Source organism: Oncorhynchus mykiss, chromosome 2, assembly GCF_013265735.2.
Source record: "Oncorhynchus mykiss isolate Arlee chromosome 2, USDA_OmykA_1.1, whole genome shotgun sequence".
Taxonomy (NCBI): Eukaryota; Metazoa; Chordata; class Actinopteri; order Salmoniformes; family Salmonidae; genus Oncorhynchus; species Oncorhynchus mykiss.
In genome coordinates this window covers 71,255,113-71,267,112 of record NC_048566.1, presented here as the reverse complement: position 1 = coordinate 71,267,112, position 12,000 = coordinate 71,255,113, and the positions used below count along the sequence as shown (strand labels likewise).

The following is a 12,000-nucleotide window of genomic DNA, read 5'->3' as shown; positions in this document are numbered from 1 at the left end:
CAATGTAATACTGTGACTGTGTTGTGTATCAAATACAGTATTGAAATGTGTTTACAATGACAGACCGCTTTCTTCAATCCATGTTCACAACAGTAGGCCTATTGATTTTGAGCAAGCCACGACTCGGTTCTTCTATGTCCTGATCTGAGAAATAAGTGTTAACCCCTTCATCCCTTTACCCCAGTGTGTCCTTACTGGAAGCCATATTGATTTGGTTTTTGGGAGCGTCCTCCCATTGCCCATGCCCTTTACCGCTGAGACTCATCTAATTGTTTATCTCTGGACACTTTCCTGTCTTCACTCCCTTCTGTCTCATTATGTGCCAAGATTTGACAAGTCAAGTCTCCCCACACTCTCAAATCTCGCTTTACAACATGTCGCTCGGCAGAACACTACAGATGGCTTGCTTCTCAGCAGACCCTCCCACATGGAACGCTACAAACATGACAACAGAAAACACTTGCTAAAATACACAAAGATCGACACATAACCACCCACTATGGACCTGACTACACACACGTCACAAAGACAAGCAAACACAACCAGATCCCCCACACAGTAATTGCAGACACATTGATTCTACCACAAATGTGCTGACAAACGTTGAAGAACACTTGATACTTGAAAAGGAAAACTAGAAGGAGACCTTTAGTTAATGTTGGCAATACTGACATTGAAATAACAACACCACCAGCTACTAGCCAGAGCTACTTTGTTACATATTCTTGTATGTAGCTGTCCAACTGTCTCTCACAAGGCACAAATGGAACATCTGTGTTACAGGCTGAGTCTTTTGACTAGCGTTCTTATTCTTTCTTTTTTAATTTATTGTTTTCTCACCAGCATTCCAAACGCTTTCAGGCCCAAGGAAGCCCTCGGTCAGTATATATCAGTGAGTTAACTGCACAGAAGAGGGCTAGATCAATAAGCACATTCTCCGAGAGGAGCCAGAGAGAGAAGAGTTGGAGGCAGGCGCTGGGGAGAGAGGCAGGGAGCAATCAGAGCTCGGTGGATCTGTGTAGCTTCAGGAGCAGATCGATGCTCTGACAGGAGCTCCGCTTTGTTCTCTCTCTCTGCTCAGATGTTACACGTGCTTTACATGATTGCTTAAAGGTTTTTGTTTGCCTACTTGCGTTTGTTTGTTTGTCATTTTGTGTTCTGTCTATTTAAACTATTCCCCCGTTGTCCATTTTGTTAGTAAGGTAGTGGACTAGGCCATGTCCGTGTATTTATCATTGAGTAAGACTTACATAAATAACAGATATATAGATATTTAGATTGTGTTGCAGTTTATTACAATGATCACAATCTGCTATTCAAAATTTCAGGATATATAACATAATTCACTACGTCACAATTAGCTGATTTTTGCATTCACTCCACAACGATTCAACACAAGTTAATCCTGTTTGTAGAACCACGAGTTCTAAATATTGATGAACAATACCCAGGCTCTCTATATCTCAACAAGGGAGTAATGAGTCTCAAAAAGTGATTGACGCTTGTGTGTAAGTACCCATACAGAGAGGGCATCCTTGGGGTTTATTCCAAATTGAAGGGCAGTTTTCTTCGGACTGGAATGGTCTTAGACATCCTTTGTAATCTTCTTAGTCTCAAGGAATTTTTCTTCATCATTATTCTGAATTCCCCACTGCTTCTGCCATTTCTCACATGGACACCTAAACCAAGTTAAGCAATTGCCTCTCCAAATAAGCTTCCCAAAATTACTCCTAATAAGAACCTGTGAGTGTAGGCTGCTCCTCTGAAAGGTGTTGACCGCAAAGGACAAGTAGGTGTCAATAGATCTGGCCATAGCGCCTATGGGACGTTGAAAAGCATGAGCTCCTTTCCAAGGCTTAATAAGACAGCACAGATGCGCCCTTGTCTCAGCATAGCTCTGTGTCTCATTGTACTTTGGCCTTCCAACCCTGCCAGCACAGGACCAGTATTGCTTTGGCCGCGTGAGAGGGTCTCATTAGGACAGGCAAAGGAAAAGCGGGGTCAAGGTACATAAAAGGTACCCCGAGCTAAGGAGCATGCCTCTAAGATGAGCTGGGAGCTCTACCACGTCCTAGTGCCACTCCTCTAGACCTCTGGCCCTCCCCGCCGTGACCTCCTATCGCCACCATTATTTGATGAAGCGGAGCATGATAATTATTTTGCGTGGATGGAGAAGGGGGCACAGTTTGAAAGGAGTGTGTCACTCTGAGGGAAAGGATAGCAGGGGATGACAGAAAAGAGAAAAAAATCAGAAAAAAGATCAAAAGCGGCCCTTTCACTTTTCAGGCTCCAAAGAGGAGGAGGAACAATGGGGCCTGGGGTCTCCTGTCCTCTCTGGCAATTAGACTCAGCTGATGAAGTGAAAGGGATGAATGGCAGGGTTCAAGGCCTTCTCTAGGATTCACACAACAGGGTGTGTTTTTACCCTTCTTCTCCTTTATCTTCATCTCCCTTCAGAGTGGCAGAAATGCAGCTGAAATATTTCCAAAATGAAGACAATGTGGTCCAAGGTGCCAAATCTTAATCATTAGGGCTGATAAGATTGAGGGGTGTAAGAGTCTGTGATGAGGAATCTTTGCACATGACCAAAATCCCACTTATTAGAAACTACTTTTGTTTCACATACACTTCTACAGGTTGATCTATCTGTTTAGGTAAATGAATAGCTTGGACTTAATTCTGGATGGAAAGGTACAATACCAACGTGGTTAAAGCAGCTGGTACTCACATGTGGCAAATTGTTAAGGTGTGTGAATGTGTTGACTTATTTGGAGATATACTGTACCTGATAGAGGGAGGTGGCCAATTAAAAATCATTTTCATTACCATTTCATTGAATTTCTGCCTCTGTTTCTGTGACAAAGTTGTGTTATAGTAACGTATAAACCGGTATAAGCCAGTACATGTTTAAAACCTAGAAATTAACTTATTTTAAACTTAAAATGAACAAATAAGTTTAGCTAAAACATTGAAACAACACTGAGGTATCCAACTGACTCTTTTTGACCTTTACTCCAGCTCTTCAGTATCATTCTTTCTACTCTACTTAATGTTACCCAAACTCAATTTAGCATGAGGGAAGTTTTCTCCACCCCCCTCGGCCTGTTTTCTCAGCCATTGTTAATACAGTATATGGCGGTAAATGGCCCCAGAAGCCCAAACCATGCCGCCACACTGCACTAAAACCTTAAGATGCTTAGTGATATTCTTTAATCTGGCCCACTGATGTGTTTAAAGAAGCGATTCAGCTTTTCCAAACTTTGAGGGTTCAAAGTCTCAGAAGCATGGTGTCAGAATGCCAATGAGCTAAATAAAGAGTAGCCAAAATGGGCTTTGGGGGATTTGAAACTTAGGCCCCTTGAATTCCTTTGATCTAAACAGAATTACGGCCAAAATAATGCAGAATATCACATGCCAGGCACGGGGATTCTGCCAAAATATTCTCTATTTGGCATGTAGAATACAACGTTCCAGGTTCAATATGGAATGGTCAATATGAACTACATGTGGATTTCATCTAAATTGGATAGTTTGAGGTTCTTTGGAGAGAATATTCTTATGAGATCAGAGGATGGCCCATCTGAATGTTGTTGTATTGACCATCTCTAAATTAAACCTCCCACTGTTCTTTCATTCCCAAGACCTCCATGTGAAAATATATGTCCTTTCAGATGGGCAAGTTGCCCTGGTGTTGGTTTTGGCATCTTCATATATGACCTTCTCCCCAATCTTAATGCAATATCAAAGTCTTGCTAACATTATCTCAGATGGATAAATCACAGAAATAACCCCTTTCCTTTCATACACAGTTAAGGAATCATACAATTAAAAACAGCTATGCACTAAGGGTAATACAATTCATTCCTGCTCTTTCTATCACATATTAGCATATGTGCCATAATATAAACATTTAAATGAGCTAATAATCAAATATGGCATTAATTAAAACCATCCATTATAATGGATTTTTATATTGTTATTGAAGCATAGATGATACCTAATTATCTGACTGTCAATGACATAAAACACTCAGGGACAGCAATATCAACAACTGATTACAGTTAGTAACAGAGGCACATATAATGTTAAAGTCAACATAGCAGAGTGAAATAATATCAAATGTTTTGAAGGACTACATATTTCAACTATAATTGTGATGCCACTTCACCTTTTGTTGTACGTAGGAGGAAATTAATATAATGTACTTTGCAATTAAAAATATCAACTTAAAAGTTTATATATGATTCCATACACTTTTTGCTCACACAATTGAGGGTGAAAATGTCAAACTTTTATAATTCAACCTTTAATTACCATAATTCAACACACTAAATCACTAAAACTTTGCCAAGCCACAGAAATTAGGGTGTTCACTATGGTCAGGGAACCAGATTATTACCCCCCCGGCCCAAACATGTCACATTGATTTTCTAGGGCAAAGCAAACTCCCAGAGCAAAAGTTTGACAGAGTTTTTAAGGACAATCAAATGTGAATGGACTTAATTCCAGATACAACATACTCCTGTCATATACTGCAGCTTGTCAAAGTACTTTCAAATAACTAAACAACAGGGGTGCCTGGAAAGGTCAACACATTATAGCCAGAAACTTTAGCAGGGGACATGAGAATTGACTTTTCTTCAGAACAGCATTTGTATATGTGAAGAAAATAATCACTGGTTTCCTTTTTTTACATGATTTTCCATCTTGACAAATGTGCACCATGTTAAAATCCACAGATAATGAACAAAAAGCCAGGACTCAATATTCAGTTTAGTAACAAAGGGACAGATCAATTACAATACTGCTAAAGAAAAGGGGAGTAGGGACTTGCCAGATAATGTCCATCTTGTTTTAATTGTCCACATATTTTTTATTTTTCTAGGCGACATGGCCATTACTTCACAGTCACCACTTATCAGAAGAATCTCACAGGATTAATGGTTTCACTTCTGCTTGTAAGAAATGTTTAAATTGTCCGGATTATCACTGCAAGAAAAAAAAGAATGGTTATTTGTCATTGTGTTATTAAGCAGTGAGAGTGAGTAATCTAACAAAACAGTTATGCACACTACTAACCCTTCAGGGGAATGCAGCCGGGTTGAATGGGATACACATGTCAGACAGGCTATGCATAAAGCTGCGACATCTCTTGCCTACCATGTCAAACGTTTAGGCTGTAACTTTCCGGAGACGTTCACAGAACATATTGTGTTGAATGTTGAGTCTGATTGTTAGCTATAGTTAGTTCAACTTATGTGGCAAGAAGCTGAGTAACTTGATGGGAAGTCTTAAGTTGATTGATTTCTCAGGCAGGTAATAATTCTTACCGTTCAGGTCCAAGGTAAAATTGATGGTCTGGATTGAATTTGAGACTCCCCACCACAAAAAAGACAGTCAATAGTACAGTATGCTGCTTGAATAACCACAATACCCACTTGCAAAAAAAAAAAGATATTCAAGAAGTTATACAGTATGTTTTACAATCCACAAAAAGCACAATGTGCGTCTATAATTTTAGCAATAATGCTTCGTTACTAAGCTAAACTAACAGAGGTATTTACAAAGCAAAGCTATCAATAGCATGTAACTTAATGGTCTGTGTTTTAAAAGAAAGCCAATATCCATTCATACAGTATGTGAGAAATAGCCTATTCCTACCCACATCATGATACCGCTGGTACTATTGTGACTACTACTGTACAACACGGTTGACACAGGTCTTATCTGGTTGATTCAAAGTGAGCACTTCTCCAGTGCTCTCAGGACCATGGTGTCCGCAACTTCCCCTCCTTACCTTTAAGTCGACAACTGATCTAGACATGGAAAACTAGAGGAGTGGACCCTTGAGCCAATCAATATCTTTACTCGATAAAATAAGTGTCAAGAAGAAATGAAAACAGACACTACATCTGTCAGAGGCTAGAATAGTACATCCATTATATAAGAAGTCTGGATTACTGAAACCTTGTCTATATCTTGTCAAAAACCTCACTACAGTCTCATGAAAAATGTTCTGTGACTATCTCAAAAGAGAATACAACTATATTAAAATGAGAGTAAATGAGTGTATATATTTTTTTTATATATATTCTGATGTGTGATTTATGATTAGAAAAGTAGCTATGTAGTATCAAGTGTTTATTGATATTAAATTCAACAACCGTAGCCCCCACATTTCACGGATAGAGCTGGAGTTCCGGAAGGCAGATTTGTCCTATGGCAGAGCCTCTATACATTTGTACCGCCAAGGTACCGGCATTTACCTCTCCCTTTAATCGACTACATTATTTTTCTTGTCTGTCTCTTTCCTAGTATCTATTAGCCACTCTCCACTATCTGTTTGTGCTGTATTTCTTCTCCTTTTTTTCCTATGAATGTTTTATATATTGGTGGAGAATGATTGTTCACTGCAATGAGGCCGGCCCCAGCCTCAGTAAGACAAATTGCTCCAGAACGCCTAAATGGCAGTCAATGATAACTCACTGTAAGGAGAGTAAGTGACTTCCAATGGAGTGGATGGGGGACGGAGAGTAATGGCAGAGCACAGGTGAAAAATAGATGTTTGGCTCTGTGTAATTACTCCATTAGGGGGCTCTCTGTTAATTTACCAAACCACAGCAAGTGTTTTTACAGCATCCAGGAAAAAAGTACTGCGACTGGACCAAGAGGAGTCCCACAAGTCTTAACAACACCCTATCAAAACAGACTCTATGAAGTGTTAACTAATGGCCAAATATGCACTCTATGTATGGTCCAATAGCACAAACAACAGCTACTCCACAGTTAAGTACACTCATAGATGTAAAGATAAAGTTCATTTATTGACTTGACCAATGAATTACCTGCAGTATGGCTGCACATGTTTAGACAGCTTCAACCTCCTCATCGCCCGCTGTTGAACGGATCAGCCGAGAAACATTCAAATCAAGGTTAGCAATAAAAATGGACAGACAAACATAATGATCACAATTTTATTGGACCATTTGGTGTCAGGCAGCAATACAGCCTGTAGCAAACTAGACAATGGAAGCATGAAAAAATGCTGCAATATGGTCTTGAGTTTTGTCTGACCATACAATCTGCTTTGTTAAGTCAACTTTAAAAACACTGCTAAGAGCGGTGCCCACGGCTTCATCACTGAACTCAGATTGACCTTAGACTCGTCTCTTACAGTACTTCCCATCTGTTAGGGTCCCATCCCGGGATACATCCCAACGGGCTTGGGCTTTAAACCTGCTTTGCTTTCTTTCAGCTATCAAACCTTGATAAGGGGCTATCTTATTGGTATACTGGGTGAAGTATTGCAAGTGCAAAGGAGTTTCAGTCTGGGAACTTATTCAAAGTGTGAAATCCTGACCATTGTTTCTATAATATGGCTGGGGACGATTATGTGGTCCAATGCTAATCCTTCACCAGCTATGTAATTTGTAGAAAGTAGTGTTATTGTTTCTCGGCTTGTCTCATGTTTCAAACTTGTGAAACTGATTTGCAGGTAATTAACATTACTAAAGAGTGAAGTCTATGTGTGAGATGGAGAGAGAGAAAAACATTATAGTAATATAGATTGAAGTGAGGAGACATTTGCTTTGTTGATCACCATATCATATTGTCCTGTGAGGGTCTATCAACACATTATATCTTACAAGACATCTGTGACTACATTGATGATGCTGAATATACTTTATAAACTAGGCCATAAAAGCTGTAAAGTACACTATAATAGTAATTCTAATCAGCTTCACATTACAGTGTGTCGGTCTTATAGGCCTACGGCTGAATCTGGACTGTGTTAAGGCCACCCCAGAACAGACAGTAGGAAAAATTAATTACCCACTATTTGAAAACAACAGATTGCAATGTGTTGTGTGTATTGGTGCATTGACTTACTGTTTGACTGTGTCGGAGGTAGGTAGGTGTATGAATCGCTAACAACTCATACACAGAGTTATCTCCACAATTACACCATGTTTAAAAAAAATTTGTACAGTGCCTTGATGAATCATGCATTTCTTGTTTATAAAGTCTTGTATGCAATGCTTAATTTGTATACTCGACATAAGCATGGTATGTGGGTTTCACCTACCTGTAGTTTCATTTTAAATAACTGTTGTTCACTCTCCCGATCATTGTTCAACTGTTTAACACATAAATGACACCGTGCATTTGCTAAAGGAAGGATTCAAGCTTCCAACTCTCCTTCACGCGCATGTCTAATTTAAAAATGCGGACAACGGCGCCGCTCAGTGGACATGAATGTACAGTCAGGTCCATCAACATGATTTCCTACTGTTCGGCGCTGATGATTCTGGACATTTTTCCGTGTTGTCAATAATGACTTTAATGATCTGCAAATTGATTTATAGTCAAAAAACGGAAACATTATTGCCTACTCAGTAAGACTACTGGGATATTATGGTTCAGGTTTATGTTTTTTATGTTCGGTGGATTTACTTTTGAAGGCCTAAATAATATTATTGTAGTTTCAAAAAACATTCAGGGGGAGGATATAGTTCTGCAGCCTCGCAAGCATCAACGTAAGTAGCCTAATATTACCTATTTTCTTGTTTTATATTGCACATTTGATGAAGGCTACAATGGATTGCTACATAACTTGACACTAACCAGAGTAGCCTACTACATTCTTAAAAGTGTTATACAAACATAAAATAAAATGTAATGTGCAATTTATAATTGAAATACAAGTTATTAAAGGTATGCATGACAGTTTATAGGTAAGCCCAAACTTCTTATATGTCTTAACCCAACATGTCAACAAATTGTCAACACTCATTCATAATATTTAAATTCATGCATATATTTTCGTTTGGTGATATAGGCCATATTCACATTGTAATCTATCCAATTTTTCACCTGACCCTTTGTTATTCACATAGCTCGTGTGGTGTGTGTGTGTGTGTGTGTGTGTGTGTGTGTGTGTGTGTGTGTGTGTGTGTGTGTGTGTGTGTGTGTTGAAATAACATACACTTTATATAAAGTATCAGCACAGCAGCCATATTTTCATAGTATCCTAGTATTTCACAGAAGCCTTGTTTGAATCCACTCTTATCTTCAGAAAAGGATCCTCTGTGAGCAGAGTGCAGTATTTTATGAGTGCAAAACCCCCAATGTGGAACAGTGTGTGTTCTGACCTGTTTAAAAAGCAAGGTTTACCTTGGTTAGTTTTGATTGATTAATTAATAACAGATCATTGAGCATGCATGCTGAGATCTAACTGAGGCCTGGCCCATGACAGAGTACGGGTTAGGCTGCTGCCTTGCTCTGGGTGTAATTGTGTGTGGCTAGGTGGCCTCCTGCACTGCAAGGGAGGGAGAGAGCCTGCCTCCTGCTCTCTGGAGCAGCCTGCCATAAAATGCTCGCAAGCACCTCCCTATGCTAGCACCTAACTACAGAGAACAGAGAAAGACTGCAAACACTCAATGGTTTCTCTCCCCATATGGAATTGTGAAGGAACTATCTCATTAGGTAATGCTGTACATGTATGAATTAAATATAGTCTGCTTTTCATGAAAGTTTTATGTGTCCTGAAAATAGTATTACTCCTGAAATTTAATTTTGACAATTGGTTGGACTTAAAACATATCCTCATTTTGTAACCATTTACACATTTATGTTCTAGTAAATTGGTAGTTTCCACTTTATATAAGCCATTGTTTGCTCTAACATAATTCTGTCACAGTTGAATTGTCTTTAGATTAAACATCTGTTTCCATACAAGGTGCATGATTTGTTGTTCCATATCCTCCACTGCCACAACTGGTTGGTCTGCATTGGTGCCCTTTTGTGCACAAGCAACAAACGAGTTCACAGTGTCTGTGGTCTAGGCTTCTCCGGGTTTCCGTTGCAATAGATGGGCTACCCTTTATCTCATGCTAATGTAGCACAGAAAAGATATCTGCCTTTAAAGACACGCCGGTCTGTTAAAAAAGGCTTTGCCTAGCATTTGAAGTCATAAAAGTGACAGAAGACTTCAAGAGGAAGACCCCAGACTGGCAGTCTTTAAGATGAGTGAGAGGAGAACAGGCGACATGCTTTTTCTTCCCATCCAGAGGAATATTCTGTGGCCAAGCTTGATTATTAGAGATGAAGGACAGGCTGAGAGGATGTGGAATTGTTAAGTCCTTGAATCCTTTCACCAAAGCCTTCCATAGTAACATTATTCTGCTCTTCGTTTCTACAGTATGCAGTTGAAGGTGCATCCTTGTCCTTGATATATATATTTTTTTCTTTTCAGGATTAGCTCAACTTGAGATGCATTCAGACTGATTATACAAATGGAAAAATAATACATACGATTTCATATCAATCACCCAACTCATCAGAATTATTTATTATTTTCAAATTTAAGGTGATGAACTATATAGACGTAAAAGCAAATAACAAAATTGTCATTCTCCATAAAAATATATTAATATCTTATACACTAACACATGACACTACTTTTCTGTCTTAACTCAAAAGCAATTTACTGAATGATATTTGGAATTATATTGCATCTCAGTGTACTATTTGTGAGCGCTGGGTGCAATCTGTGCCATAAACCAGTTTTCTGGTGTTATGTGACACCCTGAGCTTGGATTCAGGACCTCTGCGCCCTGAATGTTGCCTGCCACTAAAACCCTCCACGTGAAAAGCTGTGTTTCATTTGTAGCTTTGCTATCCATTATTATCAGCATGCTTGATAAGTCCTAAACCCTAAAATGAGTCCCAAATGATTTCAGACTAGACTGAATATTGCACGGCAGGAGGCTGAAAATGAGACCTTCCCGCAAGAGAGTGCCTGCAGCTCTTCTACATGGTGCAGAAACCGAGAGGTTTCATGCTGCGTGAAAACACACTCTTTGACCATGCAATTATATATTTATTAACAACTCGTAGTTGTTGTTAGTTGTAGAAAAAAAGAGGGAGGAGATGTAAAAATGCAGTGAAAATAAGGGTGGCCTTATAGTTTTGTGTGAGGAAAGAATAGTAACAGCGCCGACATCAGAGTGCAGACCGTAATCAGTGACTCATAAAATAAGGAGTTTTCTCACCCTCTCAGAAGCAGGCACACAGCACAGGGAAACTGAGTCGTACAGCTCAGTCACATGCGTAGTAAGAGAGCGGCATCAGGTTCAGTAGAGGAAGCTGGCACAGATTGATTCTTGAACTGTCAATACTGCTGAAAATCAGATCCCAGTGGTTGGAGATTAGCCTCCAGCAGTGGCTGTGATGTCGCACATGATGCCATAGGTGTGTTAAGTCACACTGCAGACAAGGAAACAACACGTGTGATTATTTTACTTGGTAAAGTGAAACAGACATATTTCAGTGTTTCTGTTTTATTGATGGACATATTGGTGCCCAGTATAGGTATCACAGTATGGTCTTTCAACTCTGGAATAAAATCCAGGATTTAACAAAATAGCTTGACATTTGAAGTCATCTCCCCGAAATATGGTATATTCTTAAAATGCAGTTATCATTAGGCACTAACATTTACCATATAGAGCTTTAGATTGATTACATTTTATTCCACAAGGTTGAGCCAACGACACAATTTTCTCCCAAAAGTAAAGATTTAAACTGGGAAAAGTCAAACAACAAAGCATGACTTAATCATGGAAACTTCAACACACTCTGACCTTTGGGAGGGATCCATATCTCTTTTTCTAGAAGAAACGATGACAATGGCAAGCAGTTGTGTGTCCTTTGTGTTTTGTGGAGATATTGAGTGTTTGAAGTGTTAACACTGACACTAAGCCTCTGGGGGCGAATGGTGAAGGAGGCGTGTCACACAATGGGATGGGACTTGGATCTTTGCTTCCAGTCCTCTGACCTCTCACCCTGGCTGGTTTTCAGGGTTGCAGTAGCCTGAGTCCTTGGGGCCAGTGTCTGCTTTGATCACATCATGAATTTGCTCGCATAAAGTATTACTAGGTATATAATAGGAGGCACACACACTGAAAATGCTCTAATACATACAGTATATACTGTATT

The 12,000-nt window shown here is 39.4% G+C and overlaps 1 long non-coding RNA gene across 2 annotated transcripts; it reads right to left on the bottom strand.

Moving 5' to 3' along the window:
- Positions 1-4,287: 4,287 nt before the first annotated feature.
- Positions 4,288-11,765, bottom strand: LOC110495472. 2 transcript variants are annotated; one of them, XR_005037746.1, is made up of 4 exons: positions 11,646-11,765; positions 11,055-11,268; positions 6,846-6,895; positions 4,288-4,989 (listed from the first exon to the last, which is right to left on the bottom strand). It is a non-coding gene; the product is annotated as an uncharacterized LOC110495472 (long non-coding RNA). The 2 variants fall into 2 exon arrangements; XR_005037747.1 differs by lacking the exon at positions 6,846-6,895.
- Between the last annotated feature and the right edge of the window lie 235 nt (positions 11,766-12,000).